Source organism: Pelodiscus sinensis, chromosome 8 (genome assembly GCF_049634645.1).
Source record: "Pelodiscus sinensis isolate JC-2024 chromosome 8, ASM4963464v1, whole genome shotgun sequence".
NCBI lineage: Eukaryota > Metazoa > Chordata > Testudines > Trionychidae > Pelodiscus > Pelodiscus sinensis.
In genome coordinates this window covers 56,692,918-56,712,511 of record NC_134718.1, presented here as the reverse complement: position 1 = coordinate 56,712,511, position 19,594 = coordinate 56,692,918, and the positions used below count along the sequence as shown (strand labels likewise).

The window sequence follows — 19,594 nt, the reverse complement described above, 5'->3', positions numbered from 1 at the left end:
ATAGGGATATAAAATCCCATTTAATTAGCTACCCATTTAAACGTTAAGTTTCCATACTGATTAAACGGGGGTGGCTGGGCTGGAATGCCCCTGTCCACAGCACTCCTGGTTAGCCTCACCCATTAACCATTCACATCCCTAGAAAGAACCAGAGCAAGGGACTCCGACATACCAGGGCTGTTGGTTATTCTGGAGTGTGTGTCTCTTTCTTCATTCTTGTTTTTGTTCTACATTAGAATGAAAAGACACATTAAAATCTCAAAATTTTTTGCAAAATAAAATCCTCGTGTTCTGGCTGGCCCTACTCTAAATCTCGTAGGTGCTTCTGAAAATGATATCTGATGTCTATTGAAGTTCATGTCATAATGGTGCAGAATCCCTGTTCCCTCCAATATATACATTGGTTTCCACTCTCTTTTATACCTGTATTAAACAATATTATTACATGCCAAATAAATCATAACACTACATGTGAGAGAAGGGTAAGTTGAAAAACCCTCTTTATTCTATTTACATGGGTCAGACAGTAATCCTATAAGTAAAATTGACCTAGACATGTTTTTTTAATTATCTTCCATGCACTATTCTTGCAGCTGGAAATTGGCAAGATTAGTAAGCTGTCTGAAAAGAATGTTGACTCCTTAGTAAATACTCATTCTCTTTTTTTTCTCTGCATTGTAAATACAGTATTAAATATTCTAACCATTTTTCTAAGGTATGTAAGGCATAGCTTTTCCTGGGTATGTCTACACAGCAGGGCTAAACTCGAAATAAGCTACACAACTTGAGCTTTGCTAATTGCGTAGCTTAAGTCGAAATAGCTTATTTCGACTTTTGGCACTGTCTACACAGCAGTTATTTTGAAATAGAGCACTCTTTCCCCCGACTTCCCTTACTCCTCATACAATGAGGATTACAGAAGTCAGAGTAAGAAGCCCGTTATTTTGAATTTATTTTGAAATAACGAGCTTGCTGTGTAGACGCGCACTGATGTTATTCCAAAATAACTGATGTTATTCCAAAATAACACTGCTGTGTAGACATAGCCTCTCTGATTGTGCACTCAAGGAAGTTCTGATTGCTGATACTTTACGTCCATTTGAGTCCTGTGGTGTTTGAAAACAAAATAATTAAGTTAAAATTAATTTTGAATCTAAATAGTGATTAGGTAGCTTCGTCTTGTACCTTTCCACCATTCCACACTTCAGAATTCACTTTTTTACGTTCTTCAGATATTGCACATATCTCAGGTTTACAACACAGAGAACACAAAATAGCTGAGGCTGGTTCTCACATAATATGAAGGGTACCTGATTTCATCAGGCTTTTTTTGTGTGGGTTTCTTTGTGTGTCTATTTGCCTTTCTTCCTGACACTCTAGCATCCATATTCTTTCTCTATTTTACAGTCCATCAGTCTTGTTTTCCTTCATAGTAATAGCCATTAGTAAAATGTTACCTTTCTAATCACAAAGGAGCTGGTCCTGTTGTCCTTACTAAAATATTATATCACTTCATTGGCTACCTAATGTGCAAAGTAATGGAGAACCAGATCCATCATCATCATTATGGTTAAACATTTTAGATCAGTTAATCTGTTTTTGAACTGAAAAAGATAAGTGCATGAAAGCAAAGCATTTAATACTCATTTACTAATCCATCTCCTGCCAGCTGCAGGTGGATCTTGTTATTTTGCAGTTGCACTCAACTGTATTTGTGAGGAACATGCTTATAACATAGGCACTGAAGCTGACCTGGATATTGCATATGCCTTTTGAGTTGAAAGGCCCCTTAATGCCTCTAGAGAAAATTTATTTCTGATTAAATATAAGGATTCTTTTTATGAAATCCAGTGATTGCTTTGTGATATTTGCAGCATATGAGTAGTCAATTCACCGTGACTTCTTAATTTCCTTCTTCTTTTCTTTCTCTCTCATTTATCTAAAACACTTCTTAGTATTTTATATTCTTGTTACGTCTTTCTAGATCCATGTTTCAATCAACCTTGTATTCTCCTCGCGTTAGCTCTTACTCCTCTCTTTGCAAATTTAGACACATTGCAATTAGGTCTATTTTTCCCTGTTACTAATGAAATATGTAAAGTCCCAGCCCTGAAGCCTGTGGTGGGCAATTCAAAAAACAACAGTTATAGCCACAATCATTTTCTCTGTGACTTTGGGTTGTGGCTTCCTTACAGTTTTTCTGCATCTTGGCCCACTTGCATCTTGCTAATGCCTCCCAACAGGAGCTCCTATTCAGAGATGTTCTAAAATCCAGAATTCCCAGTGGTTACCTTTTCCTTTGCTTCCCATTTTCACTGTAACTGTACTGTGCAACTACCCCCTCCTGCTTTCCTTTCTCTGTTTCTGACTCTGAACCAAAGTCATATGTTCTATTTTTCTTGACAATTACTGTGGGCGGGGGACTGTTTTGTATGAAGAAGGTCAAGCATGTGTATTGTTTTGTTCAGAGTGAGATTCAATTGAGTCGGACGTATCGATTTGGCCAGGCAAATGGCTCAATGCCCATATTTAAATATCAGTGACTACAATTGGCTGAACATTTGTAATTTCAAGGGCAAGGGAAGATTTAGAGTTGATTCAAATCTATGTTTCCCTTTCTGTGTCAGCCTACCTTATCATGCATGCAGCTATGCTCCACAGGCTGTATGGTACTTGGAGTAGCAAATCCTGTGCAAGCAGTACGTAATCATTCTCACCTGGTGCTTTGATCTGAGCACCATAATCATGGTAATTTGAATGTGACATCAGAGTATTTTCGGTTAGCATGACATGTAACCTGCATACTGATATAATGATAGGCTTTCTGTTTACAAATGATGTATTGTCCTGCCGAGGTCAGGCCCGCCAGTGCGGGAGGGGAGAAGAGGGCAATGTCCTGGGGCCAGGTGATTCTAACGGCAGCAGTGGCGGAATTGCTGACTGACTCAGAATTGCTGTGGGAGCCCTGGGCCGTGCACTCTGGTTGGCTTGGAGGGATGGGGGGGAGGGAGCATGCCTTCTGGGTGGTGCTGGGGCTGGCTCTCCCAGTTCTCCCCCCGTTCCGCCTGAAACCATGCCCCTTTCGGGAGTGTGGAATCACCCCCCACCAACATTGCAAGCAGCACGGCAAGCTCCTGGGCTCCCTATCCTAGGTATGTGGAAGCCAAAGTGTGCATATGTAACCCACACACCTAGGGTACGTCTAGACTACAGGCTTTTGTCGACAGAAGTTTTGTCGACAGATACTGTCGACAAAACTTCTGTCGACAAAAAGCGTCTACACTACATTCAGTTCTATCGACAAAGCAAGCTGCTTTGTCGACATGGTAGTGTAGACGCAAAGGACAGTTTACATGCAATAACACCTTCTGTCGACAGAAACTCTGTCGATAGAAGGCGTTATGCCTCGTAAAATGAGGTTTATCAGCATCGACAAAACTGCTGAGTTCTGTCGATGTTATGTCGACAGAACTCAGTGGTAGTGTAGATGCAGGTATAGTTTTGTCGACAAAAGTCCAATTTTGTCGACAAAACTCTGTAGTCTAGACACACCCGTAGTGTGGTTACTGAGCAATGGAAGTGGTACATAGACCACAGCAACAGTTAAGATCAAGAGACTTCTACAGCATGGGCTGGTAGCCAGCTGGCTTTTAACTCGGAGGGTAAAGGCTGCTATGCTCTGCTTCAGAGGTCCCAGGTTCAAATCTGCCTGTTGGTGGTTATACCTAATTAATAGCATCTGGGACTTAGCAGAATTAGCTAAGGTTAGCATTCATATAGAGCTTGCTGCTGGTCCTGTATACCTGCATAAAAAAATCTCGATCAGTGTGTAATACATATTTATTGTCACGGTTTCTGCACTAGTATTGCCCCTCCATCGCCCACTCCAGGAATGGCTAGTCAGGTCTTAGATCTCCAGCAGATGTCTCTAGGCAAATGTCCTTCTGCCTGTCCCTCCTGACCACGGGTGTTGAAGCTGCACAGCTCTCTGCCTTACACTGTTATCCCCATGAGGCCAGTGTGTTGCTGTGAGCAGGCTATTGCCAGCGGTTACACATTACCACACAACTCTTTCTAAACAGGCTCATTTAGGTTTAACCACTGGACCATCCTCCATTGTACACATTTGTTTTCAGTCAGTATATTTACAGTTGCTTTGACCAGTAACATACAGGATTATTTTTGTAGTTCAGCGTTGAAAACCCCCCACAGTACTTAGGGAGCTGAGTATATAGCGGAGACTTTAGCCACTACAGTTGCAGGTGTCTTTGCTGTGAACTTAAGAGTACAATCCAGGAAGACACTGAGTGCCCTCCAAGATCAGGAGCTAATTTAGTGAAGGGCTAATCGCTGACTGTTTCAACCATATCAGAGATTATTTTCTTTCAGAAGCTTGATCTTACCTCCTCCCTTTCTTTGAAGGCCACTCATAAGATTCTTCCCATCAGATCCCCTTCAGTCCTGATCTTCTTTTAATAAAGAACCATAGGGTTCAATGAGACTCTGGTCTCTAGAATGGTTCCACTTTAAATTCTTTCATTTCCTTTCACCTCCACCTGAGAAGCCCTAGTGGAGAGAACCTGGAAAAACAGACAGTTCTTCAGCATAGCCTGACAGTCAACAAACATTAGGCCAGGTTCTCTGCTCCAAGTCAGTGATACCAACAGAAAATGTGGCACTTGACTTCTAAAGGCATGCTTATTCTGCAATAAAAGACCTGGGGCATGGTCACGGCACAAAACCAATCATCCTAGTTCAGCTCCTTCCCCTTAAGCCAGTGGTCTCCAACCTTTTTAAACCCAAGATCACTTTTTAAATGGGGGTCTGAGGGCTCCAACTGGGGTTCAGGCTCTGGAATGAAGCTAGGGATGAGTGGTTCAGGGTATAGGATGGGACACTGGGTTGGGTCAGAGAGTTGGGGTGCAAGAGGATGAGGGCTCCAAGTGGGGGTGCAGACTCTGGAATGGGGCCGAGATGAGGAATTTGGGGTGAGAATGGGGGATCCTGGTTTGGGGGGACTCGGGCTGGGACAGAAGGTTGGGAAATGGATGGCGGCACAGCAAACCTAAGGCAGGCCTTCCGTCAACTCCCTGCTGTGGGGCCACCAGAGAAATTCAGTTTAAGGTAGGTCAACTCCAGCTATGCTATTCTTGTAGCTGGAGTTGCGTATCTTAAATCAAATGTCTCGAGTAGTGTAGGCCTGGCTACCACCTTAGCAAGCAAAAAAGATAGGACATCTGTAAACTGGACAGGACCTAAGCTAGTTGTCACTCCGGTCCTATAACTAGCCACTGTTTTTTATCCACGCATGTACTCGTTTCTGCTGATGCTATGGGGAGATAAATCTGTGACCAGTGTTCCTAGAAAGGATAGGCTCCTGTTTTGAAGATGATGTTCTCTATACTTACTGAGCTCATGCAAAGCTCAGGGAAGGCTAACACACTTACTTTTGTGCTCCTTTTTGTAGGCATTGAAATTTTCACCGAAGTGCTTTTATTCCTTTAAGCCCCATTGTTTTTCACTGCTAACTTGGCTTATGAAAGATAAAACAATGTAATCAGTAAAACTTTTTGATTTTATGGCACTCATGAGCTTATGTGAAGTCTTTGGAATTTGTTATTTTGATAACATTGTTATGCACTTCTTGCTGATAGAAGCATCAGAGTTAAGACTACCTCCAGCACTCAGTGAAAACTGGATTTGTTTTTCAAAGGGAGGGCAAAACTGATTATATACAGGGTCACCTGCCATAGCAGGAGGCAGGACTCAATCACCTCTAGCCCTGTCTTCCTAAGTGTGCATACACCTGGTTGTTTTCTAATAATTAGGGCATAATTAGGTTAAAAGACAATCTAATTTGTCTTTTTCAAAATAGATTGGTGTTAACTCATGTTGGGTATGTCTACACAGTAGGGCTAAAGTCAAATTAAGCTACACAACTTCAGCTATGTCAGTTGTGTACAGGGACGGCCCATGAGCATAGGCAGACTCAGCGGTCGCCTAGGGTGCCGCCGGCCCGGAGCGCCCGATGATGACGTCATGGCCGTTGACAGCCGTGCAGGCGGGGGCACCGATCAAGCCTTCCGCCTGGGGCACCAGCTGCCGCAGCCAGCCTTGGGCCGCTTCCGATTATGTAGCTTAAATAGAAATAGCTTAATTCGCTGTCTACAGAGCACAAAGTTGAAGGAAGAACACTCTTCCTCCAGCTTGCATTACTCCTTATGAAATGAGGGTACGTCTACACTATCCTCCTAGTTTGAACGAGGAGGCTAATGAGGGTGACCGAAATTGCTAATGAAGCACGGGATTTAAATATCTTGAGCTTGATTAGCATATTCCTGGCCAGTCGCCATTTTGGAAACTGACTAGCCTGAAGTAACTGCCTGCGTCTACACACGGCAGAGAAGCGCAATTCCGAGATAAACCCTTTAGTTCGAATTAACAGTTAAACCTCATTCCAACAGTCATTCCATGAGGTTTAACTGTTAATTCGAACTAAGGGGTTTAATTTGGAATCGCGTAGGGGGCTAGTGTAGACGTACCCTGAGGGTTACGGGAGTCAGAGTAAGAAGTCCTCCAGCTCAGATTATTTTGAAATAAAAACTTGTAGTGTAGATGTGCACTAATGTAATGTTAGTTATTCTGAAATAACACGGCTGTGTAGATGTACCCGTTGATAGCTTCATTCCTCCCCTCATTCATACAAAAAATTAAACTCAGCAATGATGGACATTGTGGCACTCTGCAATAATTGTGTAACTATTTGGTTATATTTTTTTAAAATGCTACAGTAATGCGTGAAATTTCTGTGGGAGGGTTCCTCTCCACAAAGTCCCTCTAGTTGTTTGTTTGCTGTCTTGTTTGCTTGTTTTCACAAATAACAGCTGAAGTTGCCAAAGAGTGATCACTGAACTTTAGAAAACTTTCAGCAAACTTGGACTGATTTTCAAGACAGCTTGGGCCAATGTTTGTTTTCAACTGGAAACTATGCGAAAGTCTATGGTTTCCCATCATTTTGTTCCTAGACCATGAAAAATGTGGTAGTTCCCGCTGAATTTGGTTTGTTCAAACCTGAAACTCAGTGATAATGCTGGGGGTTCAAACCCCCGTGCAAAATGTAACTTCAAAGAGAGTTTCTCTCAAAGCCTTAAGAAACAAAACTGCTGAGATTTGCACAGCTCTGATGCTTAGCCACCACACACAGTTCTCATGAGGACATATTCATATACGGGAAACAGTGTTATATAAAGTTTAATAATGCAGAAAAGGTTTGTGGGTTTTTGTATTATATATCCAGTACAGAGAGGCATAGACAACTTTTTTTATTTCTCGGAGGGCAACATTTTGAGGTCTGACTCATGAGGTTTTTTGAAAACAGGAAGCTGGTAATACTGCCATAGTATGTTGAATAACTTCAGAGCAAGTTCACAGCTAAAGAGGGCAGTGCTGGCCTGGCTACCCCTAATGGTGCTAGGGCCATCCTTAGCTCCCAGTCAGATGTGTGCTGACATTGAGGCAGCTCCTCTAGTCACATGGAGGGGCAGCTTCAGTAGTGGAGTCTCACAGCTTAAACTGCTATGATACTCAGTCCCTCTGTGGATTTTGTCATGTCACATAACACAGCATTTTCAGATTTGGGCACCTAAAATTTGGTATTTTAATCCAGAATTAAAGACTTCATACATCCAAGATGAAACTGTTGGCTTTAAGTTCTTTGTGCCTCAGTTTCCATATTTGTGAAAGAGGACTATGATGAGGTAGTCTGGCTTCTTAAGGGTACTGGTGGCAAACAGTGTTCCCTCTAATTTTTCCATTCATGTGTGGAATAATGCTTATGTGCACCAAGCAGATTTGGATGTGCACTACCAGTAAAAATAAATGCTGCTAGCTGTGGGAGCTCTTGGCACTCTGATAACAGCTGGGCAATATTTGAATCTCCCGTGGGTGGCCACCTAAGCACTCAGCTTACAGAGAAGTAGAGGGAACACTGGCTAATACTCAGGCCACACTTCACCTGATTTGGTCCTTTAAGATTTGAAAGGTCCAATATTTTGCGAGGGAGGAAGGAAGTAGGGAGGTTAAATTGTGGATAATTGTGTAAACATGTAGCCCCTGAACAACTCAGCTGTTACACGGTTGCACACACCCTCAGCCGGCTCCTCACTGCTGCCTCCTCAGTGTGTGGGGTGGGAACCTGTGTTTAGCCATGAACGTTAACCAGTAAGCCAAGCTGAGGATGAGCTGGGAGTACAGGACCCAATGGCCTCCTCCCACAGCGTAGACACAACCCACAACAAAATGCTGCCTGATGGATCTTCCTAGCTGAAGGATTAATTAAGAGAAAATGGGCCAGTTAAGGGTGAAACTGGCTTAGGCCCTACATTATAGCCCAGCTCCATGGAGGAAAGCTGAGGACTTTTGTCTGTGGAGAGAGAATTGCTGGAGTTACCCAGCTCCGGAAGGATGGTTGGGGCTACTGGCTAAAAAGAGAGAGAGTGAATGTTCCTGGAGTAGAATGAGGGATTCTGATTCAAAGAGACACGGGGGACTGGTTAACTCAGGACCTGGCTCTAGGGAGGAGAGCTGTGAATCTCCTGTTTTGAGAGAGAGAGATTCTGAAGCAGAATTCCAACTCTAGGAAGAGAGACATGTCTCCTGAACTGGGATGAAGAGCTGAGCTGGGCTTTTAGAGGGACCCAGAGATGTGTGACCCAGGGCAAACTAACAAAGTAAGTCACCCCCCCCCCTTGAAAAGTGAATAACTCAGACCCAGAATGGGGGTGTGGGTTTCTGAAGCAACCAAAGTCTAGTGGGTGAGGGTGGGGGAGTTCCTGAGTTCAGTGTGTCACCCAGGCTACAAGGAGTCTCATCTTTTAATAAGGACTAATGATAAACTTACCTGACTTCCAAAGGAGAAAGTTTATAATGGGTTTAATTAGGCCCCAGGCCTGTAATGTACCACATGTGCTGTGCCTCCATGGAGCCCAAATGCAGACTGTTGATTGCAGGATAGGGACAGAAGTGCTAAATCTTATCAGAATCCACATAAAACAATCTTCCTCCCAATTCTCCAGCAGCTGGGGTCTGTTTTTGCAGCTGGGAGCTAAGGCGCGCTTTAAGGCTACACTCCACCCTCCCAACACACACACACATATGTGAACTATTGTGACAATAATGGTAATTTATTATAGTAGTACACACAAAATAGTACGTGCTGTCCAAATGTAAGACACGGTCTCTAGCCAGAAGAAAGCCAAATCAAAGCCATTTAATAAATGAAGGCTGCAGAGATGGGATCAAAACATACAATCTCTTTTTGGGGTTTCCCCCAGTACGTATCAATGAACTTGCACTTCACTAATTTCTTGTCGGAGTTCTCACCTTTTTTGGTGAGAAGTGATGTGCAGTGGAGGATGCCTCTTGTGCCTAAGGGCTGACTCCAGCTCTGACTCTTGAAGAGCACTCTCACTCAAGTCCTGGACCTGGAGCCATCACTTCTGTTGGGATGGAATCACATGATTTTCCCATTCTCAGACTGGGCGTTTGGCTGCACCTCCAAGGGTACTAACTGTGATCACCTCAGCAAGCCTCCCTTAAATTCAGCTCTGTCTGTAGTTCTCTTCTCTCCAGGAGCTTTGCCCAGAGGATCATAGTGACATACTGTTAAAACAAAGTATTACATTATTCAGAACCAAAGCATTTTAAGAGAAAAACTATTTTAAAACAATAAACACACTATATGCTTGCTGGCCCGCCCCAAGTCGTACCATTCTCTGGAAGCCCGGGGAAGGCTCCAACTGCTTTCAGATATGCTGGTAGGACCTGTGTTTCTGTCCTCCAGATCAGTTCCTCTAACCAGGAAGAACGCGCTCAGCATGCTCCCTCTCCAGAGATCCCTTTTAACTGTTTTTTCTCCCTCTGATCTCTAGACTTCTACCATAACAGCTGTGTAAATTCTGGTTTGAGCTCAGGAGCAGGCTGCTGTCTTGTATTTGCCTCGCAATGTTGCATATCATTCCCTGGTTATTTTCCATTAGTCCCCTATTAAGATAGATTATATGTTCTTGCAGAGATGCCCAATAACACAGCGAACAATAACTTCATTTTACTGTCCAGGTCACATACATTAGCCATAACATTATCAGTTTTATGTAGCCGCTCCATGTCTACCAGAAGGAGCATTGAGGGAAGAAACTGAATGAATTTCTGGAGAACTGGTTGATCAGTTTAATGGCACTGGATGAATGAAGGAGTTGGGATTAGAGATGAGTGAGTAAACACTGGTAATTGAGCCAGAGAGTCATCTCATGACCCCTCCTCTGCACAGTTACCCAGTTGTTCATTCAGTGCAGACTTTTGTGTGAGCATTCTGTTCAAGAGTCAGTCAGTTAGGCTATGTCTAGATTGCAGGCTTCTTTCAGAAGAACCTTTTTTTGGAAGAGCTCTTCCAAAAAAACTTCTTCCAAAAGAGAGCTTCCACACACACAAGCTCATTGAAAAAACGATCTGCTTTTTCCAAAGATAGCATCTACACTGAATGGACGCTATCTCGCATTTAAACTGTGATTGCTATGGATGGAATGGCCACCAGGGCACCTGTGCTTTTTCCTCTTTCTTCTTCTTTTGAAAGAACTCCCTCTTCCACATCCACAGATGCCTTTTTCTGAAAGAGCTCTTTTGGAAAAAAGCTTATTCTTCATAGAAAGAGGATTACCAATGACGGAAAAACCCCCCTGTTCTTTCTTTTTACTTTTGGAAGACTGTGACTGCAGTGTGGATGTAACTTAGGTTTTGTCAGAAAAACGGCCATTTTTCTGACAAAACTCTGTAGTGTAGACATACCCTTATTTAGTCTTTTGAGTGGTGGAAAGATAGGGCTTGAGTCAGTAAATATTTTCAGTGACAGGGAGTTGATGGCAACATAAGTTTCTGTCCAGGTAAAAATGCTAAAACTGGCCCTACCAGCAAGAACTCAGCTAAACTTTGGCTGTGGATGTTTGCCAATCTCAAGGGTCATTGGGAGAGAGGAGGAGTTAGTTGTCTACTCTGGAAACTTCTAGGTGCAGCTGTGGTAGCACTGCTGCAGTAGTACTTTAACGCAGCATTGTGGTGATGGCAGGAGCGCTGGGAGAGAGATCTCCCAGGGTTCTATGTCAGTGTCTTTCAACCAGTGGTACAAGTGTCCGCAGGGATACTCGAGAGGAGTCGGGGGGGGGAGGGGAGGTACATCAACACAACTGAAATTTGGAGAAAACGGAATTTTTGTTTTAAGTTTTACAGTGCTTTATAATTTTTGTACTTTTTACACCCACAAATTTCATCACCCGCCTGGCTACAATGAAGTTGTTTAAACAAATGTGACACAATGGTAGAAAAAAAGTGTGTGTCTGAAAACTGTAGGTACTGGAGGTACTTATAATTTTTTTTTGAAAAAGGAGTACTTCATAAAAAAAAAAGTTGCGAAACTCTGCTCCAGGTAAACCACTTCCACAGGGGAGTAGCTAACTGTACTGATAGCATGGCTCCGACCACTGTAGCCTGATTTATACTGGCTCTTTATAGTACTGTAACTTGCTGTGCTGGGAGGGGTGTGTGTGTGTAGACATAGCCTCAGTCTCCACTTTTTTCCCTTTTGTCCTTTTGTACCTGCTGCAACCACTGTTTTAAAAATGGATTCCAGGTGAAAGTGGAGTTGTTTTCTTCCTGGACCCTCCTCCCTCTCTCCTTATGCATGAGAGGATAGCTGGATGCCCAGACCTGCACCAAGAAATCCCATTAACTCTTCTTTTTCCATTCCTGCTTTCATGTGGCTCAGGTTTGGGGCTGGGGAGAAAGAATCATCCTTTCTGGCAGCTGCTTTATTACCTCCAGTCTCAGTTTTTGTCAGCATGGATGCTGATTCTCCTTACTGGAGCTGAGGAAGCTATTCATAGCTATCAAGTTTAACCCTTTTTTAGTCACTATTTTGCTTTTTCTTAATTAACTGCTAATTAACAAATCCTTTAGGGGAGAGTGGAACAAGGGGAGATATGATCATGGCTGGTCCATAAAGCAATTCAGAATTCATGAAAATATTAGTGACTTTTGTAAGTGCTCAGCTCTGCTTACTTCATGTCAGAGAGGTCCAGCTCACATCATTACTGTAAGCCATACTAGATACATACGAGCATAAGCAGGAGGCAAACAGTACTGTTACGTTCTGTGTAAAACCAAGAGCTGGACAAAGTTCTGAGAGATCAAGTTTTGAAGCTAAGGAAATAAGCCAGTTTTGTCATGTGAAGGAGGATTAGCAAGCATGCATCAGAATTGAGCTGTGGGAGTCGGCAGGCTTCTACAGTCAGAACCATGCAGACTCTAAACTTCTGCTGAATTGAGCCTCTATAGTTAAGCAAACATTTGTATCAAATGCCTGGACTCGACCTTTGGTGAGAAGTGAATGCATTAAATCTTCTATTTCATGAAACTGACTTAAGTATATAAGTGACTTCTATACATGAAACTGACTTAAGTATAAAATAGTGTGGTGATTAATCCCTTGGCTGGTTGGTTGGAAATTGTAAATACACCCAGAATCACAGAGTAGTAAACAGCAATAGAAAATAAGGTTAAAATTCCATAACCACAGAGCCACGTTTATTCTGTAGTCAGTGGCATACAACCATAGAGAATGGAAGGGGTTAATTAAGGATGTATTTAACTTTTTCAGCTCCATTGTGCTACAGGGTGATAGCATATGTTTCTAGGAGTTGGAATTTAACACCAGGCTTAAAGGGACCTGATTTAAGTTTACAACTCTAAACAAGTAAGGCTTCAATAATAGCTAATAAAACTAGGCAGAACTTTGCCTGCATCTTGGAAGTTTGGAAAGGTCGCCTTTCAAGTTGGGCCAAGCACTCTGCCAACATCAACAATCAGAGTTCCGCGAAGTGTCTTTAAAAATTAAATATCAAGTCGTGTGGCTTGGCTGCACGGATTGTTGTTTAGTTTGTAATCATTTAATTTGTACAAGTCTTTACTGTCATACATAGTGGAAAGCGTTGTGAAAACTCAAAACAGCTATCAGCTTGTCATGACTCAAAAAGTCCTGGAAGAAACTTTGTAACAGAGAGAAAAGAATGAAAACCACGTGTCAGACTCACTGGCTTTTACTGGGTGTGTGTGTGTGTGTATGAGAGAGACAGAGAGAGAGCTCAAAATACCTACAAATTCAGGAGCAGTTTGCTTAATGATCGATTAGGGGCTTTCTTTTACAAACATGGTGTAAATGTTCAGAAATGCAGAGGCGTGCCACAATAACGCAGCTCTACATTCTTCTGACCCCAGGCAGGATCAGATGCCTTTGGAGCAATTGCATGTTTGTTAGATACTGGCCTTTCCTTGGGGAGCCTCATGGGAGGAGCCTCTGACAGACGGCTCCAGTTTTATAGTCATTGGCCTTTTGTGTGTTTCAACTTTCAAACAGTCTTTCATTCAGAAGAGAAGCACTTTGGAAATGCAGCACCAAACTCAGATTTCTGGAATATTTCTTTGGCTGACTGGGATAAGTTTTTACTTTCAGTGGATTCAGCAATGGATATAGTTAATTGTCCCGTTGCTGTCTGACTTTGAAGTTTGGACTGAAAAGATGGAAGTTTAGAAGTTACTCTCATAAAGGAATCTGTGCTAAATTGGTGGGCGTGGTTTTACTTTGTTTTGTATTTTAGCTGAGGATGATTTGGAATGGCAGAGCTGGTTATTATTTCTTGACACTGGTAAGTGTGAATTGTTTGAGAGAGGATTATGCAACTAAATTTATTTATGGGTTGGTTTATAAAGTAACGTTAAAAAAACATCGGGGACTAAAAATGAAAAGTAGTTTGTTTCTGTCCTGCCATGTAAACTCTTTATTGCTTTTTATAAAAGATGTCATATTTTTCTTTTTTGCTGCTTCCACGTTGTTCTTCAGTTATCTTTGAAGAGTTACATATCTACGGCATTCATATTGAATGGAATGTTGTCTTTTCATATAACTTTATACTGAGTTTTTAAAGAATCTTTAATTAGATTGGGATTAACTATCATGAAGTAGCTGAAAAGACTGGGGTTTTGTGAATATTACCATAGAATGTGGCTGAATTTCTTTTAGGCTCTAGTATCAGTGTGTGTTTAGCAGTTCAGTAGAGACGACGGGTAAGTTATATTTGCACATTAAAATTTCTGGCTCAAGATTACTAGCCATAAATTGGAAATTTCAAGTCTATAAAAATTACATCACAACATGACCAAAAGTATTCTTATGCCTAAAAAAAGCTGAAATACATATGACTTTGTAATCATGGATATTCTGTCTGTAATGTAGCAAATGAATTATGCTTTTTAATCTTGTGCAATTATTTGTAACATTTCATACAGCTTCTTACTGTTAAAGATTGCATAGCAAAAACTATTTTAATCTATAATGCTATTTCAGAACATTTACTTTATAGACTTTTTAAAACAATAAGTACATACTGACTATAGTATGCCACCTTAACTTTAATCATACAGTATTATAATCATTCCATACACTTAGACTTTCTCTTCTGTCTTAATGACTGTTTGTAGTTTTTTCACACTGATAGGGAAAACTGATTATGCAGGTAGGGAAAATTTAAGGGATCGCCAAAATGATATATGTATGGAAGGAAAAGTTAAGAGGGATTCCAAGCCCTAAAGTAATTTATGACTTAACATCACCACCTGCTGCGGGAACTTTGTTATCATGTCAAGATTTCCACAAATACTGCCAGAAAAGTAACACTTCAGAAAATTACTCTTTGCTATTGGATACTCTGGCCAAGACTGTGATGCTATTGTTTTCCAGTTAGTATGTGGTATTTTGTGATTACTGGCAGGGACCGCAAAATGTAACATCAGTTGAATTGGGGTTGTCTCTCAGAAGATGGGTATCTCCCTTGAGGAAATCATTTGAAAAGATTTTTTTTTTAGAAACAATTCAGCTTCTATTCAATACAACTGCTGCATTTATGTCCTTCCATTTTTTTTGCACACAAAGAGGATTCCCTTGTGCCTTGAAGCCACAGCCCTATGGTGGGAGCACTGTGGAGCTGCCTTCCAGGAGGGATCTCAGGAAGCATGGTGCTTCCGGCAGGCTTTCTTAAAGAGCTTCTGATGAGTCCAGCTACTATGTAACCTTTTGGAAGTTGCAGCTTGTGCAGCCTTTTGAGCCAGGCCACCTTCGCTGCTTATCCCTCCTGCCTGACTTCTTTTTGGGATAGCTAGTGTTGCAGGCAATACTAATTGTGCTCTTGCGCAGATGGCAATTGTGCCCTGCCACTGCCCAGAGTGGTAAGGGCTTGCTAGAGGGCCCTTTCTACCTATGCAGCCATCTTCTGCATCTTCATATGGGGTTCTTAAGGCACATTCGGGTTGAGGATCTTTGTGAAGAATTCCTCTGCTCTGCCTACTTATTCCTCATATGAAGGCTTCATAACTTTGTGCCATTCACATTTTTTTTTTCCACAGGAGCCAGTATTAGATCCTGGCAAGAATTATGCTTCTGGTAAATGGCAGTGATAACAATAGTTATAGAAGGAATGTTATGGACAGCTAGCACAATTTAGGGAAACTGCACATAACTACTACTTAAAGGTTCAACACCTACACCTAGAGCTGTTGCCTTTCATTGGTGGAGACCTTTTGGACTGAGATATTTCCAGGCTGCATTGTTCCCTGCTTTCACTGTATTACTCCCAGCAAAAAACTAAGCAGGCCCGCTTCACTTCTCTCCTCAGAGATCTGACATGGTGTAGTTGCTAGAGCTGTGTTATCACACTGTTCTTCTAAGCAAGTGTATTGTATTCATAAGGTAAAAACACTACAGAAAATAACATTAAAAAACATGAAAGAACTTATGTGCAGTCTACTAAGTCTACCAGAGGTTTTTCTCACACACCCATCTCCACACAAACTCTGGCCAAAGTCTATCCTTCAAACCTTTCCCGGCCTAAGGAGTCAGTTTTCTGGATCAGAACAAAAGCCCTGAGCCTGTTTAAAACTAGGCTATTTAACCAAAAACCCTTTGTTTGTTTGTTAGTGCCTGGAGAATTCAGTTTGAACTAATATATCTGAACTTCTGCAAGGAGTGTCCAGAAAATTATTAAAATTGCTCGAGCAGCATATTATATTTATCTAGGTATGATAAATATAAAATTAAAGAATTAAAACTAGCTTAAGTTTGTTTATGGAAATATATATGTGCTGTAAAGGAAGGCTTTGACTAGTAAGCACTGTACAGGGAAGGCCTTAAAAATAATGTTAAAGGGCCAAAAGGAGTAAAGTATGGAGAATGTTTGGTTCAAAGAATAACTAGTGAGATAAGGAAAAGTTTCTAAAAGAAGGCCTTTGATAGATGGAGGAGACCATAGATGGTTAAATCAATCAAAGAAAATTGTCTTAAAATAAGCCTCACAGCCCTCCACCAACCCACACTTTAACTAGCGTTAAAGCCTGTGTGAACCGAAGTGCAATGGGAAAATGATTGGACAGCAAGAAAGATCAGGGGGTGGGGGAGTGGGGAGGGGAAGGGAGGCGAGGAGAGGAAAGGCTTTGAAAGATAAGAGGTTGGAAATCCTGTCTGAATTAAGACAAGAAGTAAGGATGAATTGTCTCAAATTGGTTTTAGTTGAAGTCAATAATTGGCAATGACATCACTTTGTTTGATAAAGGATATACAAAAAGTAAATTCTTAAAAGGGATTAGAGATATAAAAGGATAAGTAGTTAACCAGTTACTAGGTTTATTATCCTTTAACAAACAAGTGATGTTACCAGCATGCTTACAGGTTAACCAGAGGGCTAGGCCCTGTCTAAGAAGCCACCCTCAGGATCCCAGCCCTCCCTGGTTAATCAGTTAAACAAAACGTTTAACTTTTTTAATGGGTATTTGCATCCCTAAATATTCCCTAGATATTCATCGCAAATATCTGCCTGACCACGTTGGAGCCAACCAATATGAGTCTAAGCACCCTTGGGTTTTAGACTGTTTGTAACTATCTTTAAAAGATGCTTATAAATGTTTTGTTACTGTTTGAGTGTAATAAAAAGTCTAAATAGTAAGCAATTTAGACTTGTTTAAAGCAATGCATAACATAGCATTTGGCCTTTGAATGTAATAAAAATATGGCTAAATTGGTGTTTTGCAATTTTCTACATTAATATTAATATTTTCAAATATTAATAATTCCAGTACCCCATCTGCATGTCCCTCCCTGGCTCTCTTATTTGTCCCATTCATCTGTCATGTCTTACCTGTTTTTACAGGACCTAGTAAAATGGGACCCAAAGTGGTTGAGAGTTTTAGGCACTATCTGGCACTATCTGAAGGGAGATAAATGCAGGATCTGATGGGAGATTTTTCTGTTATAGTTGAAGAACTAGTAAATATTTATTAGATATTCTAAATGGCTATGTATTTGTTACTGAGGCTTCATTTTTAGTTATTTAGGAAGTATAAGCTGTGCTCTAAATTTTGACCTTTGTTACCAAAACCAGACTTGGAATAAGGAGAACAAACTTCAGTAACTGCTATCCTTCTGCTCTAACACTTAAAAGACCTCTCCTAAATGTCAATTGTTCTTGAGCAAAAACTTGCCGGGTGTCCACATTGCATGCACGTTCTTGTGCAAGTACATTTACAATAAAGCGTAGGAAAACAGGGCTTCTTCCAGAAGAGTTATTCATCTCCTCATGAGGAATAAGCCCTTTTGTGCAAGAGCTCTTCCACAAGAAGGCAGTGTAGGCAGGCAACATGATTTTCTTGCGCAAGAAACTACTATAGCTAAAATGGCCATCAGAGCTTTCTTGCGCAAGAGAGCGTCCACACTGCCATGGACACTCTTGCGCAAAAGCACATCTCTTGCGCAAAAACATATGTCAGTGTGGACGTACTCTTGTGGAAGACCTTTTGCACAAGAACTCTTGAGCAAAACATTTCTTGTGCAAGAAGCCTGCAGTATAGACGTAGCCTTAGAGATTTTCACAACAGCCTTGTGCATTGGTGAATGCGGTGGCACATATTTTATACACTGGTAAGATGAGGCTCAGAGAGTTTGACTGGCATAATATAATTCCTGGTTTTATATATGAAACAAAATACAGGACTATGTAGCACTTTAAAGACTAACAAGATGGTTTATTAGATGATGAGCTTTCGTGGGCCAGACCCACTTCCTCAGATCAAATAGTGGAAGTGGGTCTGGCCCACGAAAGCTCATCATCTAATAAACCATCTTGTTAGTCTTTAAAGTGCTACATAGTCCTGTATTTTGTTTCAGCTACACCCGACTAACACGGCTACATTTCTATCACTATTCTACATGCAAGGCTGGTTTTATATATATAGTATTACTGTTAGCTCAGGAAATCTTGTAGTCCAGCTCCTGTTCTAACCATGAGACAACATTTCCTTCCTGTACTTCTTCTCTTAAAAATATACTGGGCCAACAACACAAACACTGATCAGTCTTCCCTTTGTACAGGCAGTCCCCGGGTTACGTACAAGATAGGGACTGTAGGTTTGTTCTTAAGTTGAATTTGTATGTAAGTTGGAACTGGTACATATTGTAGGGGAAACTCTAGCCAAACATTTCTCCAGAGCTCAGTTTTATTCTCTCACACCTCACTTCCCTCAGTCCTTTATTCTCAAGCTGAGGTGTCTGCTGAGAAAAGCCGCTCCGCATCTCCCTGGTCTGCTGGGGGCGGGTGGGGGGGGGACGACGACGCTAGCTTCGCGTCTCCCTGGTCTGCTGGGGGGAAGCAGCTAGTGCGGGGTTGCCTCTCCCTGTTTGTAAGTAGGGATCCGATGTAAGTCGGATCCATGTAACCCGGGGACTGCCTGTATTTAGCATTACTCTCCAGCATTGTCCTCAATCACTTCAAACAAAGGTGGATCTACCATATGTGGAAAAAACAGGCAGCTACTAAGGGTGCATGATATTAAGGGCAGGAAGGGGTTATGCTTCATTTTAGTTAATTAGGAAATAATTAACTGGAGGATAACAGGCTTGCTTATTGGCTTTGTCAGCGCAAACCTGAGCCTGTTATTGATATGCTGCAAAGACAGGCTTTGCCAACGGAGAGAACATAAAGGGAAAGGAACAAAGGAGAAAATATTGATCAGCCTGAAAGATTGTTTCCTCTCTTTCCTATGACTTCGCAGCTTCAAGACTTTGAAAAACTTCAGTGTAAAATGATTGGTTAGGGCAGTGATGCTCAATATTATGACATAGGAAGGCCACATAAAACCAGAGCACAACCTTATACGCCAAACAAAGTCTACGTATATTAATAGGATTTAAAGTCACCTATACTGACATATATTTTAAGTTCAGCTTGTTTCATATGTATGTAGGCAGGTTGTTTCTGTGTTCAGTATTGTCTGTTTACACACTCAGGTAAGCTAAAACGTGAACATGATGACAAAATGCTAATGAATTGGCCATTAGTATATTTTGTTGAAATGGACCACAGACCTTACCAAATCTGGTGGTCCACAGGCTATAAGTTGTGTACCCAGTGTAGGGTACAGATATAGTGAATAACAAATGGAGGCTGTA

The 19,594-nt window shown here is 41.5% G+C and overlaps 1 protein-coding gene and 1 long non-coding RNA gene across 12 annotated transcripts in view; one reads left to right on the top strand and one right to left on the bottom strand.

The window, feature by feature from the left end:
- TACC2 (transforming acidic coiled-coil containing protein 2) overlaps positions 1-19,594 on the top strand; it is a 210,893-nt gene that overhangs the window by 61,300 nt on the left and 129,999 nt on the right. The gene's annotated exons all lie outside the window — the stretch shown is intronic.
- The window catches only part of LOC112545821 (uncharacterized), a 76,141-nt gene continuing 66,071 nt past the window's right edge, over positions 9,525-19,594 (bottom strand). The window contains exon 4 of the long non-coding RNA XR_003089360.2: positions 9,525-9,660. This is a non-coding gene — a long non-coding RNA (uncharacterized LOC112545821). The remainder of the gene's footprint in view (positions 9,661-19,594) is intronic.